Source organism: Dermacentor variabilis, chromosome 3 (genome assembly GCF_050947875.1).
Source record: "Dermacentor variabilis isolate Ectoservices chromosome 3, ASM5094787v1, whole genome shotgun sequence".
NCBI classification, from domain to species: Eukaryota; Metazoa; Arthropoda; class Arachnida; order Ixodida; family Ixodidae; genus Dermacentor; species Dermacentor variabilis.
Genome location: NC_134570.1, coordinates 134,360,135 through 134,372,799, shown reverse-complemented (window position 1 = coordinate 134,372,799; position 12,665 = coordinate 134,360,135). Strand labels below are relative to the sequence as shown.

The window sequence follows — 12,665 nt, the reverse complement described above, 5'->3', positions numbered from 1 at the left end:
GAGCACTTTGAGAGTGTGTCAAGTTCAAAACATTATTCGAAATCCTTCCTGAAATATAAGCAAATAGAAGAATGTAAGCCACTCAAAAGAAAATGTCCACAGAGTGAATCCTACAACTGCCCATTCAGTATTGCTGAGTTGAAAGCTGCCTTGAGCTCATGCAAGAGCTCTGCACCCGGATCTGACAGAATCATGTATTAAATGCTCAAAAACTTACACGATGACACGCAAGTTACACTACTCACACTTTTCAACACCATCTGGGATGCAGGGTACCTTCCAACCGCATGGAAGGAAGCTATTGTGGTCCCTGTTTTGAAACAAGGTAAAGACCCTTCCTCAGTGGCAAGTTACCGCCCGATAGCCCTCACAAGTTGCCTTTGTAAGGCATTTGAAAAAATGATTAATCGGCGACTGATCCATTTCCTTGAAATGAGCAAAATGCTTGATCCTTATCAATGCGGCTTTCGAGAAGGGCGGTCCACAACCGATCATCTCGTACGTGTTGAAGCAAATATTCGGGAGGCATTCATACATAAACAGTTCTTCCTATCGATATTTCTCGACATGGAAAAGGCCTATGACACAACGTGGCGTTACGGAATCTTAAAAGACCTGTCAGAAATGGGCATCCACGGTAATATGCTTAACATAATGGAAAGCTATCTGTCAAATCGTACGTTCCGGGTAAAAGTAGGCAATGCACTCTCACGTCCTTTTACGCAAGAAACGGGTGTACCCCAAGGAGGCGTGCTCAGCTGCACGCTCTTCATCGTGAAGATGAACACGCTTCGCGCTTCATTACCTCAGGCCATCTTTTACTCTGTCTACGTGGACGACATTCAGATAGCTTTCAAATCCTGTAACCTCGCAGTGTGCGAGAGACAGGTACAGCATGGCCTGAACAAAGTCTCAATGTGGGCAGACAGGAATGGCTTTAAGATCAATCCTAACAAAAGCACTTGCGTTCTTTTTACAAGAAAGAGAGGAATGATCCCAGACCCTTGCTTAGAACTGGGTGGACAACAAATACCTGTAAACAAAGAACACAAATTTCTAGGTGTCATACTTGACTACAGACTCACTTTCGTCCCCCACATTAAACATCTTAAAGAAAAATGTCTAAAAACGATGAACATAATGAAACTCCTATCCCAGAGTACATGGGGTAGTGACAGGATGTCTTTATTGAAACTCTATAAAAGCCTCATTCGTTCACGCCTAGACTATGGTGCCGTGATTTATCACTCTGCCGCCCCGAGCGCGCTAAAGATGCTAGACCCTGTTCACCATCTGGGTATCCGTTTAGCCACAGGAGCTTTCAGAACGAGTCCCGTACAAAGCTTATATGCAGAATCGAATGAGTGGTCACTTCATATCCAGAGAACATACATCAGCCAAACATATTTTTTGAAAGTCCACTCTAATCCTGAACATCCCTGTTTTAACACCATTAACGACATGACATATGCTACACTGTTTCGTAATCGTCCTTCCGTAAGACAGCCTTTCTCGCTGCGTGTGAGGGAGCTTAGTCGTGAAATGCATGTTCCACTTCTCGAACTTCGCCTAATGCATCCAGCCAAGCTGCTACCTCCTTGGGAGTGGCAGTTGATACAATGCGATACATCTTTCATGGAAGTTACAAAAAACGCCCCAGAGATTGCAATCCAAATGCATTTCCGGGAACTCCAGCACAAATACTCCTGTACGGAGTTCTACACAGACGCATCGAAGTCACACGACGGGGTGTCCTATGCAGCCGTCGGTACATCCTTCTCGGAATCCGACGTACTGCATCCGGAAACTAGTATCTTTACGGCTGAGGCCTACGCAATATTGTCGACCGTGAAGCATATAAGGAAAACAAAACTCAGAAAATCAGTTATTTTTACGGACTCCCTAAGTGTTGTGAAGGCTTTGATATCGTTCTGTAAGCGCAAAAATCCTGTTTTAATTGAACTCTATTCCGTGTTATGTAAAGCATATGTATCTAACCAGCATGTGATTATATGCTGGGTGCCTGGCTATAGGGGCATCCAGGGTAACGTTCTAGTGGACCAGATGGCCACATCAATTTCATTACATGCAGTTAGTCCTACTGCTCCGGTCCCTGTCAAAGACCTGAAGCCTTTCTTAAGAAGGAAACTACGAAACCACTGGCAACGCATGTGGGACGAAGAAATAAATAATAAGCTCCACGTGATAAAGCCACAGTTAGGATTCTGGCCTTCCGTAACAAAATCACGCCGGACAGATGTCCTATTCTGTCGTATAAGAATAGGACACACATTCGGCACACATAACTATTTACTCACCGGAAACGAGCCTCCAACCTGCGGTAGATGCGGGGAGAGGCTCACCGTCCTCCACGTCCTTCTGGAGTGTCGGAAAGCCGAATATGAAAGAAAGAAACATTTTCCCATAGCATACCAGCAGCAGATCCCCCTTCATCCAGTAATGTTACTCGGCCCAGAACCGCTATTTGACACCGTCGCAGTTCTAAGTTATCTGAAAGATGTTGTGTTTCATGTTTTTAGCCCCACATGTTCGTAGCGTCTCCTCTCTTCAGAGGATGGCGCTATGATAATTATTTTTGAATAGCACATGCCTCTAGGCCCTTGTGGTTCAAGGGCTCTGGCGAGGCAGCAGTGCTCCAAGTAATTTTACCATCTTATATATTTTATAATTTGCATCATCCTTCTACGATGGATTTTAATGTTCATAGTACTCGTCATTAATCATCGCCATAATTTTATAGCACATAGATTTTACGCACTTTACAGCGACTATTTTTAGGCCACTTTACAGCCAAGCCACATCTCCATAATACATCGTCAACATCACCACTTGTCATGGCGCTCTTTGGCCACACCTGGCCCTTGCGCCATTAAACACCACAAATCATCAATAGGGGCGTTTCGTTGCAGGAGAATCAGTGGCGGCATTATCGGAGCGTGCGGCATAGGGACGAGAAGGGCCACCTGAGGAGCGAGAGTAGGCAGTATAAGTAGACCGGATCGGGGAACTCCAGCGACTGCGACAGTGCCGAGAAATGTGGCCGATTCGATGGCAGTAGAAACAAATGGGCTTGTCAGCAGTGCGCCATTCAGATGGGTTGCGGAAATGTGGTGCGTAAGAAGATGCGGGACGGGGCGGAATGGAAGAAGCCGTGCTGGTATCAGGGCGATGGGCCGAGCAGATGGTGTGAAGACCCATGTTTTCAAACTCCTGGCGGACAACTGCCTGGATCAGTGAGACCGTGACGGCAGGTGTGTTGGTGGGACTGGAGTCGAAGGCAGCCGGATAGGCGGCCTCGATCTCACGCCGGACGATCCTGGTAACATCGGCAGTGTTGTTGGGACGAGGAGCGTCGGCACAGGAAGATGTCGCTGGGGTGTTGGGCAGACGGGCAAACTTCTGGTCAATACGTCGGCTTTGGGCGAGTTCCAGGCGCGGCACTCTTTTATAACAGCACCCACCGTCGCTACGTTGTTGCAACCGAGCAAGTTGAAGGCGTCATCGGCAATGCCTTTGAGGATGTGGGAAACCTTGTCTGACTCAGTCATGTGGGTGTCAACCTTGCGGCACAGCGCCAAGACGTCCTGAATGTACGTGACATAGGGCTCTGTTGACGACTGCACACGGCCGGAAAGCGCCTTCTGCGCGGCAAGTTGGTGACCGTAGGGGTTGCCGAACAAGTCTCGAAGCTGTCTTAAGTGAATCCCAACTGGTGAGCTCATCTTCGTGCGTGCGATACCAAACTCTAGGTGTGCCACCGAGGTAAAAGAGTACGTTGGCGAGCATAATAGTAGGGTCCCACCGGTTATTGCGGCTGACGTGTTCATACAGGCTGATCCAGTCATCGACGTCTTCCCCATCTTTGCCTGAGAATACGCCAGGATCACGGGAGCGGGGAGAGTGATGTAGGTCGTCGAAGTGGCAGCAGGTGTCGGAGCCGGCGGAGTCGGGTTGTCGTCGCCGGGAGCCATGAAGGAAGGCTCGACGTACCGTCCACTGCGAAGCTCCGTGACGAGGTACAGGGAACGTCCACCTTCACCAGATATGTTACGTAGGAAGACACCGACGAAAAGCTATTTACAAGTATATTTACAAGGCAATATGCTGCGCTTGGCCAAGAGGCAACAGCCCGCGCTAGCTTCTAATCGTCGTCGTCGTCGTCTTCACACTGCTCGCCTTTCGTGATCGCACATATTGTGCCGTAGCAATATATTCGCGACGCTTTCGTACACAAACAGTTTTTCCTATCTATATTTCTCGGTATGGAGAAGGCGTACGACACCACGTGGCGATACAGAATCTTGCGGGACTTTTCGAGTATGGGCATCCGTGGCAATATGCTAAAACTGATAGAAAGTTACCTGTCCAACCTTACCTTCCGCGTGAAAGTCGGGAATGTACTATCACGTCTATTTATACAGGAGACTGGTGTACCCCAGGGAGGAGTGCTCAGCTGCACGCTCTTTATAGTTAAAATGAACACACTCCGCGCTTCATTACCACCAGCTAAATATTATTCCGTGTACGTAGATGACATACAAATAGGTTTTAAATCCTGTAACCTTGCAGTGTGCGAAAAACAAGTACAGCAGAGTTTGAACAAGCTAAGTGGGCAGACGAAAATGGATTTAAAGTCAACCCCCACAAAAGTTCATGTGTTCTCTTTACAAGAAAGAGAGGCCTGGTTCCAGACCCGTGCATGGAACTGGATGGGCAACAAATACCTGTCAACAAAGAACAGAAATTTCTAGGTGTAATACTTGACTCTAAGCTTACTTTCATCTCGCACATAAAATGTATCAAAACTAAATGTCTAAAAAGTATGAACTGACTAAAGATGATCTTACACCACCTTCACATATTTCCTTAAAGTGCACTCTAATCCTGAACATCCGTGTTTTAACACTGTTAACGATATGACCTGCACTACACTTTTCCATAATCGTCCCTCTCTAAGAAAGCCTTTCTCGCTTCGAGTGAGGGAGCTTAGTGATGAGATACATGTCCCACTCCTCGAGCTTCGCCTAATGCATCCAACCAAGTTGTTGCCGCCTTGGGAGTGGCAGGTCATAGAATGTGACATATCCTTTTTAGAAGTAACAAAACACGCACCAGAGATCGAAATACGAACTCATTTCCTAGAACTCCAGCACAAGCACTCCTGCTCAGAGTTCTACACAGACGCTTCGAAGTCTAATGCCGGGGTGTCGTATGCTGCCGTCGGCCCATCCTTCTCAGAATCCGATGTACTACATCCGGAAACAAGTATATTTACGGCCGAGGCCTACGCATTACTGTCTGTTGTGAAGCATATAAGAAAATCGAAACTTCAAAAGTCAGCGATATATACAGACTCCCTAAGTTTCGTGAAGGCCCTGATGTCACTCTATACACACAAAAATCCAGTACTTAATGAACTATATTCCGTCTTGTGTAAAGCGTACAGATCTAACCAGCATATCATTATATGCTGGGTGCCTGGCCATAGGAGCATCGAGGGTAACGTTCTGGCGGACGAGATGGCCACGTCAATCGCATCGCAAGCGGTTAACCCTACCGCCGCGGTGCCTGTCACAGATCTTAGACCTTTCTTGCGAAGGAGATTGCGAGACCACTGGCAACGCATGTGGGACGCGGAAACGAATAATAAGCTCCACCTGATAAAACCACAGTTAGGATTCTGGCCCTCTACTACAAAATCGCGCCGAACAGATGTCCTATTCTGTCGTCTCAGAATAGGACACACGTTTGGCACCCATAATTATCTGCTTACTGGAAGTGAACCTCCAACCTGTGGTAGATGCGGGGAGAGGCTGACCGTACTCCACGTCCTCCTGGAGTGTCGGGAAGCCGAATCTGAGAGAAAGAGATATTTTTCCTTAGCATACCGACAGAACATTCCTCTTCATCCTGCAATGCTTCTTGGTCCAGAACCGCTTTTTAATACAGACACAGTCTTAGGTGTCCTCAGAGATGTGGTCTTACATGTTATTAGTCCCATGCATTCGTAGCGCCTCCACTCTCCAGGGGATGCCGCTGCGATAATTGTTTTGCATAGCACGCGCCTCCAGGCCCTTGTGTTTCAAGGGCTCTAAGGAGGCAGTAGTGCTCTAGCATTTCTTATAATTTGATATATTTTACCTGTCGTATCATTCTTTTTAAATGCATCCAAATGTTCATAGTACAAGTCATACGTCATCGCCATAATTTTATTCTATAGATTTTACGCACTTTAGAGCGTATATTTTAAGTCGCCTTTACAGCCACGTCACACCAACTTCATAGTAATCATAATTACACTGCAAACTCATTAGCACAGACATGGCGCTCTTTGGCCATACCTGGCCCTTGCGCCATAAAACCCCATGCATCACGGTACGAAACCTACGGAGCAACACGTGTGAGCTCACAAAACCAAAACAAAGCCACCATTGTGGCCCGAAAGGCGTGGCCGCCACGGCAAAGAAATATAAAGTCAGCAAAAAAGAGGAGAACCTACTACGTCACTTGCACGCGCGCGGAGGGGGTAGGACCTCTCCTATGGCCTCTCCTGACTTTCCTTCCTCCATGCTCCGTGACAATAAGAAAGCCGCCATTGTGGCCCGAAAGGCGGGGCAAAGAAATAAAAAAACAGCAAAACAAAGGAGAACCTACTACGTCATTTCCTCCACACTTTTCTCCTAGCGCGCGGAGGGAGGGGGTAGGGCCTCTCCGTTTCCTTCCTCCATGCATGCATCTGTAAAGAATGTTTTGTTTTTTTTTAATTTTCTCTGCGTTCTCACCATGTAGTTATATTGAAGCAACTTGCCCAAATCAAAGCGTGCTTGCTTTTGAAACGTTAGCTTCATTTTCATCGCACTCCTTTCCTTACCAGCTTAACATTTTGTTTTTTACAACACGGTCAAACCGCACCACCGCACTTTCGCACGCGTGCGGGCTATAAACGGTGCGTGCGGGTGGCTTTGCGGATTGAGTGAGTTTGCGCACGTGCGTTTTTGACATTGTGCAAACGCACGAGCTAAGTGCAACATTCATGTGGAAAATTTATGCAACAGAATACCATGCGATACATTTTAAGCGTTAGTATAGTGAACTAGAAGTGGGTAGTGGGGTAAGGGAGAGCCCGCGGGTGTGGCATCTCACGTCGACGCCGCCAGATGGCGCCACTAGAGCATGGGCTGTACGGAACGCGAAACTCTGAGCATTTTCCAGGTAGAGAAAGCCGTGTGCGCTTGGTATCACGCCGAAAAAAGAAAGCGCGCAGCTCCGTAGCATGTTTTCTGAAAACTTCCTCTGAAATTAAGACAAGGCGCAGAGAAAGGTGGAAAGACGGACGTGTTTCGAGCTTGCGTGAAAATAAAGCCGACCCAACGAGTGCAGACTAACGGCCGCACAACGATGCGACTGATTTCTAAACTAAAAGCTCGCGAAAACCGTAGAAGAGGTAAATATGTGAATGGGTAAATTGCCTAATTCATTTGCCATTAACAATTTTTATACAGGTCAGGACCCAATCGCATTCACAAGTTCAAGTGAGCCAAGCAATCGCGGCGCGTGTGCTAACACATTCGGAACAGAGGTCAGATATGATGAGGTTTTATTCCTTTAACTGCGATTTTGTTTACGAAAGCATATATCCACTGAAAGCTAGGGAGTTAATCCTATAGTGATGCCACTATTATGCGGACTCGTAGTGGTTACCAGGGATAGCGAAATTTCGCAACACAGCAAAATAAAGAGAACTCGTGGTGGCCACAAACAACTCTTTATTGGTACAAAAGATGGGCAGCTACTCCTTTCTCAGAGTGCATGGCTGCTACGAAAGAGGCACTATGAGGAACGACTTATCTTCGCGTGCAATTTCTTTTTACGACGCGTTCCTGTCGCGATTGGTTGATCCCTTTTACATAGAAGTGCAGCCTGGTCAGCACATAGAACTTCGTCAACTCTGTTGTGAGCGCATCCTAGTGCTGGCTGCAGCCTAAGGCATAGCCGAAGTTCTCCTTCACTAGCAACATTACATCCACTATGCTGTCACTGCAGAGTTTCTCTGGGCTGAAGAACATGCACAGTGAAGATGTCCTCCAACTTCTTCACTGCCCTGAAAAGCTCCAGCGAAGGATATAACAACCCTCCCTTGTCGCATGTCACAGCGAACTCGGAGTTTCTGCTTTCCGTATTGGGTGTTTCCAAAAGAAAGGCCTTGCAAGACATGCAGTAATAACACTTCAGAAACTTTCGAGCAACATACCCTGCCATGTAATGTATTAGAAGGTCGTCGCTCTTCTGCTCCACCAACTCTCTGTGCTCAGCAGGAATACTACGAGGCATGCGCTCGGCTGAAGGTTTCCTTCCTCAATGAGATGGTCGATTGCAGCAGCCCTGGCTTATTGTGCTGGAGCATCTTGCGCACTCAGGAGAGAACTCATTTCTCCACTAGCTCCATTAAGGTCAGCATTGCCTGAACGTACTATTTTCGCAAAAGTTATAAAAGGATAGGCAAGTAACGACAATTAGAAACTGCGTTGGTGTTGGGTGGACATTAGACCCACATGATTGCCTGACTATAGCGAAAAAGTTTTCCAGCGAATCCTGGCTTAACCTGGATGTCATAATATACCTAAATCCCTGGCTGACACGATAATCCAGCAGTGATAATGTGCTGGATATCGTCACCTTTAGGCCATCTGCAGTAGGATCGCTTAAAAATCCACCTATTCTTTTAGCGTGTTTCGCACACAAACCGCACATGTTTCGTCGAGTTTTTTGTCTTGGCGGTGCAAGTTGCGTTCCCAAATTCGCCGTGTTTATTCGTCTTTTGATGCGGTGAACAACAGCTAGCTGCTTTTCTTTTTTGCACTTATATCCTGTTTCACAGCCGGGAGCGAAGCAGTGTCGTTGCCGTTGACGTTTCGACCTTCCTACTTCTCACGTGTACGGCCGACTGCGCGCGAAACGGACTCGAACGGTAGGTTGAAACACCAAAAAGCAGTCAACGTCGCGAATCAAGCCCGCACGAAGAAGCGCGCGAAGCACATCATTCTATGGCGAAGCAGCGGAGGGAGCCAGCCCACGCGACTACAGCGCCGCCACCGAAATCCGCGTCCCGTCCACACTCGCCGCCTCGCTGCAATGCATAGGGCGCTCCGGCTTCTGAGCCCACTACCCCCTTCTAGAACACCATAGCGTTAGTGCACGCCCCAAAGAAGGCCTGTAAAAATGCAGAGAAGGCCATATTCCGCGGATATCAAAAACACGTCATAAACGTAAGCGACGAATTTGAAGTAACAAAACAAATCTTGAAGTCCAAGCGTGTTGACCTCATGCCAACCCGTCCGCAGCACAAGCATCGGGTCCGCGGTACTTCAAAAATTATAGACTCCGAAAAGTCTAGAACGACGGGGAACTGCCCGTTATCTCGGAGGCATATGAAAAGCGCTGCGGAAGGCCGTCTTATGGAAAAGACACATGGTGCTTTGTAAAAGGCGCTATTTAAAAGGCACATGATAAAAACTAAAGGTTATATAGGATAAAAAATGCAGGAGCCTGAGCGCACCTACATTTGCCGCTCCCAGCTGTTTCACTTCACCGTTTATTTTTCTTCGTACCTCTACGTTGACTACCTTCATACCTCTTGAGGTCTCTGCAACCATGCTGCAACTTGTTGCATTGCTTGTGGTAATGGCGCTTTGCTTGGTAGTTTTAATGTGCACGCCTGTGAACGTTGATCCTGTGTGTGGCGCGTGTTGTCGCGCGTGTTACATATTTTTGTGCAAGTGACGCGGATTTAACCATGCGGATTCTTCGACCTGCGGCTCCGTGCACTGTCGCACGCGGAAGAAGTAGGAACTCTGCCTCAAGCCGTGTGTCAGTTGCCTCTCTTCTCAAGAATGATACCGGCAGCCGTAGAGGAAAACCCTTTCTTTCCATGCTGGTCTTTCTTCCCTGGTGCGGGCAGTACACGATGTCCACGAAAGAATCATGGGCACCACTTATTATAGGTAGGAGTTCAGATGTATCCGGATATATAAAAAGGGTGGGCTGTGTCTGTTGTCCCGGCTGTCGGGGAAATTTCTGAAACGTATTTCTCCCTGCACTCACCTCCTTTTGGCTCTCGGAAGGTTAGGTTAGGCCAATGCCTCCTTTACTAGATGCCTGCCGCGTCGCTAGTCTTCCTATTGGAGCGGAGGTTCCCGTAGTTCAGGGTAGTCGCGGAGAGACGGCGCTCGCAGCCGACCCACTTCCTGTTGCGGAGGAAGTGACGATTACTAGGCTGGCGCGCGCTCGACCAATGGCTTGACCAGAGACTGTGGGTCCTGTGCCTCCGGGATCGCATCAGACGCCGCTAAAATCTCGGAGGCATGGCTACGTGATTTAGGTTTGCAGCGGCCACCGCAGCTAGCGCTCGCAGCCGACCCGGGTTAACCCGGGTGGGGAAGAGTAAAGAGGAAAGGGGCAGGAACCAGCTTCTCGGCTCACGCGGCAGGCATCTAGTAAAGGAGGCATTGGTTAGGCTAAGGCATACCTGCTGGCCCTCGAGCGCACCTGCAGGCGGTTTCTTTCCAGCAGTTTGTCACGTGACTTCCGAGCGCTAATAGAAGGTGATTGCCGGGAGAAACTCGTTTCACAAATTCCCTCGGCAGCCGGTAGAAATAGACGCTGCCTAAAGGTGGTGTCATTCGGAGTTGCGAAAACACACAGCATGCTAAGTGTGTTGCAGCTTGCTCGCAGCTTAAAATGCTTTGCAAGTTGTCTCGTCATAAGAGTGGTGCACATACATAAAACAAAAAGTTCGGCAACATGTTGCACTCCTGTAACACTTGAAGGCGAAAGATTGCTGTATACGATCGTAGTTGTCAGACTCTTTGCAAGACATAACGAGCTGCAGTGTGAAGTAAACGTGTGGGGTTGTAGGTGGACCTCCTCAACCGCACATGCGAGGACCTAATGCACCAAATAAGGTTTCCTTCTTTTATTCTCTTTCTTTCTGTCTTCCTTTCTTTCTCTCTTTCATTCACTGTCCATTTTTTTCATTGTTCATTAATTCATTCTTTTTTTTTCCTTCTTCCGTTTCTTCATATTCAGCTATTGCTTCTTTGCTTGCTTACGCAGGTATGAGCCACTCCTGACGATGATAGTTTTTGCATCATGGACTAGACACCACTTTGTTTGGGTATAAACCATTGCAACGAGCCACATAAGGTTTTTGCCTTAATACAGGCGCACACTCTCAATAATGCTTTTCAGGTAAGCTTTATTGTCTTCTTATACCAAATGCCTTAGTGTGACTCATTGTTTCCATTCCATGGCAAACTAGGATACAGTATATTTTTGGAACTTTGCAGTGTACAAAGGGTCTTTGAAAAATGTTTTTTAAGGATTAGTGATGTGCTTTGTGTGTGGGTTTTTGTATTCATCAGGTCACTCAACAAAGCTCTTACATTAATTTGTACAAGCTTGTCATACAGCTTCTTCAGGTACAGCAGCTCTTATAAAATTTGATGCGAAATTTTTGCTGTTTCATTGTTTTGTGTGTGTAGTGTGTGAAAGCTGCACTAAGTCATACACCGATAAACATAAGTTCAGCTTATATGTGCAGCTTGTCTGCCTTGGAAGAGGTGATGAACAATCATGTTACCGCAACGGTGACAATAGAGAGAGAGAGACAAGAAGGAAAGGCAGATACGTTAACCATGGTCTCGCCCTGTTAGAGCGTGTGAGTCATGTGGCAATACATAGTGGGGCTAAACAAAATAGCTTACTTTGGAACACCTTCAAGCCACCTTCTGTGGCTTTTTGTGCCGGGGTTCCTTTTCCTGTATTATCATGGGAATCAGTAAACTTCAATTCACTTTTGTCACTGCTAGTAAATTGCAGAACAACTAGCAGTGTGGAAGGCTGCTCCCTAATCTGTTCAGCTACACCTGAGCAACACTGGAGAAGTTCTGAGTATTGCTGAAATATTGCTTTCCTGATGCTAGGTAAAGCCACTTTAAAGACATTGTTCCTACTCGTAAACAAAAGCACTGTGACATTTATAGTGCACAGATGAATGGGCAGAAAAAGTAAGCAGTCATCCTTTCCTATGAAAGAACTTCAATTGGAAGCCATGATATTCTGATTAGGCAACTCCTTTTCGTCATCTTTCTATTTTTCTACAGAGAAGTTTGGGGCAGCTGCTAAAGTGCCATGCGCCTGCTGCAATTAATGGCAGATAGATGCCTACCTTTGGCATCTTAAAGTCGATGAGGTCTATGTTGAGATATATTTACATTGATGTAGGCCTCACAAGTACAGGCCAGCTGCGCTGGAATTTCACTTTGGCCATAATTAAGTAGATTAGATACTTCTTGCAAAGCAGGTCGCTCTAGAGGAACAAGATGGTGCATTCAGTGGTGAATGCCCATGAATACGAAACTATCACCACTGATTGCCCAGCTACTGTGCAATCAGCTGTCAGAAATGAAACTGGGTGTCCGCTAATGCACTGCACTTCATTCATGCTGCAAACTGTGGAACAGTAGAGGGAAGACACGTGAGTGGTTGGCTGTGGAAATGGTGACTGGCATATTAAGGAATGGAATGAATCTTTGTGACCTTGTCCACGGGCCGCTGCTACATAAGGACTGCTTGTGTTGCCGGCC

The 12,665-nt window shown here is 47.1% G+C and overlaps 1 protein-coding gene across 4 annotated transcripts in view; it reads left to right on the top strand.

Moving 5' to 3' along the window:
- The first annotated feature begins 9,669 nt into the window (after positions 1–9,669).
- Positions 9,670–12,665, top strand: part of LOC142576299 (uncharacterized) — a 119,354-nt gene continuing 116,358 nt past the window's right edge. For 2 of the 4 annotated variants that reach the window (XR_012826824.1, XM_075686359.1), the window contains exons 1-2: positions 9,670–10,022; positions 11,134–11,268. The gene's annotated coding sequence lies outside the window, so the exon portion shown is untranslated. The remainder of the gene's footprint in view (positions 10,023–11,133; positions 11,269–12,665) is intronic. The other 2 variants (XM_075686356.1, XM_075686358.1) reach the window with 2 other exon arrangements.